General features: G+C 31.4%; 1 protein-coding gene across 9 annotated transcripts in view; it reads left to right on the top strand.

The window, feature by feature from the left end:
* Positions 1-6,000, top strand: part of Mxd (MAX dimerization protein) — a 152,154-nt gene that overhangs the window by 24,554 nt on the left and 121,600 nt on the right. The gene's annotated exons all lie outside the window — the stretch shown is intronic.

Below are 6,000 nucleotides of genomic sequence, written 5' to 3'. Positions count from 1 at the left end.
GTAGTAGTAGTAGTATTGATATATTTCTATATATATAGAAATTTGTATTGATATGAATATTAAGAGAATATGGGAGTAGAATATAGGAATGATAGAGTGATAGTGCCGATAGAGATAGAGATAAAGAGATGAGAGAGATCTTTTTGATTGATGTGATGATCATAATTTAATCCTAAATAAAAACTAGCTTAGATCGATCGGAATTTCATTTTCTATTTAGATTGATTTTCTATGTTTATTATAATTAATCCTTATATCTTTTTTTGGAGGTTTTTTTTTTATAATATAACTATCGATGTGATTATATTTCCAAATATACTAGCATGAATTTATTGCATAAATGTTCAAAAAAAAAACAAAAAAAAATTAATTGTATTTACATAATATAATAATATATTAATGGATATAAATATAAAAAATTAAATATAAAATAAAAGGATTTTATTTGGGTTTGGTAGACAAAATTTCGGATAAAATTTTAAATAGAGACATGAATGGTAAACATAATTGAAAATTAAAGTTCTTCGATAAAATTAATATTAAGAAATTCATTAATATTATAAAATATATTATTTATAATTATTATATCAATATAAATTAATATTAAAGACTAGGAAATAGAGTATGTAACACTTCTCTAAAACATACATTACTTATTTTCCGTTTTTTTTTTTAAATACAATTGTACCTTTAAATGTAATATACGATTTCTAATTTTCATCATTGCCGAAATTTGATATATGCACATTCGTGAGAAATTTTATTATGAAATTCATAAAAATGTGAAAAGATCGACGATAGAAGAATATATGTATGTTATTTTATGAGAGTAATAACTATAATATAGTTCGAAATATATGGAAAAGAAAATATCGATGATACACATAAAAAAAAGATAAAGATAAAGAGTGAGAGAAATAATAATAGGGGAATAACGAATCTAATAATTCTAATTCGTTTCTACGCGTCAGTTGTAGTAACCGCGAAGAGAGAAGCCCCTTCCATGGTAGTTGGAAACGTTCCAGAAACTATACCGGCTGGGTTCTACCGAAATCTGCAACCTGTAGATGCAAATGGTCGTGCAACCGGTGCTGCTTTTCGTCTTACATTAGAAGAAAGAATGTGTGAGAAAGAGAGAGAGAGAGAAATTTTTCGACGATTCGAACTGCCGTTAACTCTTTGACGTTTCTCATCCCTTTTTCCAACAACTCCAAACCATTTATTCTTTTTCTTATTCGTTTAAGGATTTTCTTCTTCTTCTTCTCTTTTCTTCACAAAGATCTCCTCTCGTTTTTCAAGCTCTCGAACGTTATCACGACTTTAGATAAGATTGCGATATTACCTGATACTTTTGCTCCCGTATAATACCTGCCACACACACATATATACATATATATATATTTTAAATGCATGCACTACAGAGTTCATTGGAGGAATCTTGCTAACGCAGTATCGTATAACCCCCCCCGGTCCAGAAATAAATTCAATCAGTTGCCCTACTCGTGTAGAAGAAGAAAAAGAAAAAGAAGAAAAAGAGAAGATGGTGGAGAGTTTAAGCGAAAAGAAAACGCCCATAGAGAGAAACACGTAAGAATAGATTTTCTCGTGCGAGGAAGTGAACAATACAACCAAACACCAACCCCATTTTCATTCCCATCCTCATCCCTATATCCATTCTCATCCCTATCCCCATCGTATAGATAAGAAATATGAATCGTTCGTAGGATTCCGTACTAGCCGATCTTTTTCTTCCTCAGCAGCAGAAGCGATAGCAGTAGCAGCATCTAACTTTGTGAGATTTATTCGTCCTTGGCAGGCTCATTCCGCCGCCTCTTTTGTGTTACACTTACAGCAGGCAAATTCCTCTTGGATTTTCCTACCCAAAAACACTCATCCCTCTCCCCATTTTGGCCAGTACAAACCTTTCTTCCCATCCCCGATCTAAACCCGAACTTCACTTATTTCTACCTACACCCCTTTTTACTTCTTCTCACCCCTCTTTCCTGATATAATTTTTCCGTGTGAATACTCCCCCAAACCCTACGCTCCCCCCACCCCCTAACTTTCTTAGTGACGTCGTGACTCTGCGTCATTTGTCATTTGCTGCATGCGCACGCACGCGCACGCGTGCATGATTGCGAGCAAATTTATGTTTGTGTTATTTATGATGTGTGCGTATGCATGTGTGAGTATATATATATATATATATATATATATATATATATATATTATATGTGTGTGTGTGTGTGTGTGTTGAATTTTCAGCTTTCTTTTACTATCCTTCTTTTCTCCCCGCTATCGTATCGGATAAAAGATGTTTGCAAAACATCACGGAGACGACGACGACAACGACGACGACGACGACGGTGCCATTCGATAACGAGCACTGCAGTTTGTCAATCTTTTTTTATTTTTACTTTTATTTTTTTTCATTTTTTTACAACTTTTTTTTTTATTTCCTTCAACTCACTTAATCGCTCTCTCTCTTTCTCTTTGTTTCCTTTTTTAAAGATAATTGATGATAATTGTGTATTTGACAAGTAATATATTTTGGAAAACATCGACGTAAATAATCGACGTAAATAAATGTTAATGTTGTTATTATTTAATTTAATAATTTATATATACTGAAGCATGCATTTGAAATTAAACTCGTTTATGCGTAAATACGACCACGTGTTTGTGTGCTTATTTGTTTGTAATTCAAAAAACACACATTAATATATATAAATCTTATAATTTTGTAGATTTTTGTTTGCTTGTGTAATTTATATATGTTTATAAAAGAAAAGCCAAAAAAAGTTTGGAAAGTTTATTACAAAAAGAAAAAAAATGCAAGTAGTATATATAAGTATATTCTTTCTTGAATTTCTTCTTATTTCTTATCAAGATTTTGGCTGTCCTTTCGTTTCTCACTTGGTCTTCTTCTTCTTCTTCTTCTTCTTGCAAGCAAACAGAGACAGAGAAAGAGAAAGAAATACGCGCGTGGCTATCGAAAAACGTTCGATGGCGCCGGTTGAATTACCGGCGATTCGTGACCCTTGACCCGCGAGAGAAAGAGAGAGAGAGAGAGAGAGAGAGAGAGAGAGAGAGATGGCTCGCGAAACATTCGCGAGCCGTTCGTTTTAAAACTTTAAATTACGACTTCGAGGAACGTAGTTACTTACATACAATGTGCATTCACAATAAAAAGAGAGAAAGAAAGAATGAAAAAAAAGAAACAAAGCATACAAACCCCTCTTCCCACCCACACCCCTTTCCTTTCTCTCTTAAAAAAAAAAAAAAAGAAAAAATCAAAAGAAATTTTCATAAAAAAAGAAAGTATGCAAGCAAACAAGCAAGCAAGCAAGCAAGCAAGCAAGCATGCAGGTAGGAAGAAAAGCGAATCATAACGTCGAAAAGTATTATATCTCGGTTAGAATTGTTATTTAACATACGTACATACATACATACTTGTACATACATACGTGTACATACATAAGAATATTTTTATAGCACTAGCAGCAAGTCGCCCCTCGTTCTCGCATCTCTCTCGCCATTTCTTACCACTTTGAAGCTCGTTCACCTTGAGCTCTTCTGGGCTGCACCGGTGTCCAACAGTGGCTCTCAATCCTTATCATGTTATAACTCGATATAGTAATGATCATTTCAAGATTATTCCAGAAACTTTTGAACAAAAAAAATTATCATTCGACTTTATGGATTTATTTTCTACTTCCTGATAGTGTTAATCTACATTGATAATATCTATATATAGATATAAATAGATAAATATTACATTTATATTTAATTATTATTTATTACATTAATTATTATAAAATTACATTAATATTTAATTTATATACATTTGTATTTTTATTTTTACATATATTTTATTGTATTCTTACATGTATTAATAATGGTAATTGTTATATGTATTATTCTTAATTAATATTAAATATTAATAATGTTAATTAAAAATTAAAAATAATAATGTTAATATAAGTAATAATTTATATGTATTATTATATATAGATATTATTACATATGTATATTATAATTTATAATATTTTTAATTATTATAATATTATTAACATTATAAAAATATATAAAATAATAAGATGTTTGATCGGATTTATTTTTCTTTTTTCTTTTTTCTTTTTTTTTTTATCATCAATTATCAACGCTCGTCGGCATATTTATTTGAGTGATGGGGTAAGAGAGGAGGGGGAGGGGAATTAAATGTGCCTTGTTTAAATACCACTTCAAGGTTTGCAATGCAAACATATCATTATCGTATTTTCTCCCTCCCTCTCTCTCTTTTTTTTTTACTTTCTTCTCTTTCTTTGTGTAAATACACATACACCAAATATGTATTCACTTTCTTAGATTAAAATTATCAAACGATGCTTTCTCTACTTGAAAACAAACACACTCAGGATTCACCATTTACGATCAACAACGTATACACTTTTCTCTCTCTCTCTCTCTCTCTCTCTCTTTCTCTCTCATTCTCTCTCATTTTCTCTCGCGTATGTATACGCAAATAATACACGTAAAATGTTGTGATGTCTTTTTAATTTTTACGTTGTTAGACTTCTAATGAATGTTGAATTGCATCGGATGATTTTCTCAGTCAGTTTTCTCGAGCCGGAAAGCGATATTCTTAATTCCCACGGTGGAAAAAAAAGGGGGACCTGGGGGAGGGCGATGAGAAGGAGAAGGGTGGGGAGAGAGTTAGGGAACCGGTAAAGAAATCGGAGAGGAAGAAAAATGGTAATTAAAACGAGAACGCGCGTCAAGCTAGGCCTTGCTTTCGGTATCAGTTTTCAGCAAGTTTGTAAACGATATCAACATTACCTCCTATCCTATCCCACCCCCCACTTCTTCTTACTTTTTCCCCCCTTCTCACTTTTCTCTCTCTCTTTCTTTATATTTGCTTTGATATCTTTACTTTTATCTCGTCATTGTTTGTGCATCCAACACAATAACGTCAATGGATATTTTGATGCTTTAAATTTAAAAAAGTATTATACAGTTATTCTCTCGAAAATATTTGAAACATTTATCGTAAAATATTTGGTTAATTATAATAAGTATATTATACAACATTTATATCGACGTATGTATTCATAATTATGAAAGTGGTATTGTAAGTCAAATATAATATTTTTTTTGGTGTATTTTGACTTATAAGAATATTATGTATATGTTATGTATAGAATATGTAAGTCAAAATATATAACAAAAAAATATGAGTTTATCAGTTATTTCGCAGCACATTAATTTTAAATTTAAATTAATTTAAATGTAATTTTTACGATGTTGTCAAATATGAATCAAGAATTATTCGAAAAAAAGCAATTAAAAGAAAAGTAATAAAATAAACAAACAATTAAGAAAGCAACCCACTCATGCTACGAAATTTTGTTTAGATCGATAAGCAGGGGTAGTGTGAGTTGTGCGTGATGATGATCCTATTGCTGGTGATGGTGGTGTTGGTGATTGTGTTGGTTGTGGTGGCACCTTGCCATTTGTGCCACATTGTGGTAAATTTAATTTTAAATGCCTCTCGCCAAGGAACGAACAACGTCCCGCGAACTTTTCGCGTGGGTCTCGCGATTACAAACGCGCTAACAATTTTCTTCTAACGACGAAACTTTTAATCATTCTATATCGTATCGTCTCTAATTTTACGTTTTAAAGTTCTTTAAATCGTTCTGATATTTCATACCTTACAAATAGATATTTTATATATATATATATATGTATATTTGGATATGTATATAATGTTACTATATTTCTTGTTAATAAAAAAAATTAATGGGAATAATTTTAATCGGTATCATTGAGTGTATTCATTAATCGTGTTTTCCCCCGTTAAAAAGATACGTGTTCTTAGGAGAGAACCTGTTGGACACGAGGAGAGTGTGAATACTAGAGAAAGAGAGATGAAGGTATATAGGACAAGGATGAATTTATAGATGAATAGATAGATAGATAGATAGATAGATAAAGACG

Source organism: Polistes dominula, unplaced genomic scaffold (assembly GCF_049000335.1).
Source record: "Polistes dominula isolate Pdom_NZ unplaced genomic scaffold, Pdom_raw_medaka contig_24, whole genome shotgun sequence".
Taxonomy (NCBI): Eukaryota; Metazoa; Arthropoda; class Insecta; order Hymenoptera; family Vespidae; genus Polistes; species Polistes dominula.
Note: the sequence above shows the minus strand (reverse complement) of the source record. Positions and strands in the feature narration are given on the sequence as shown.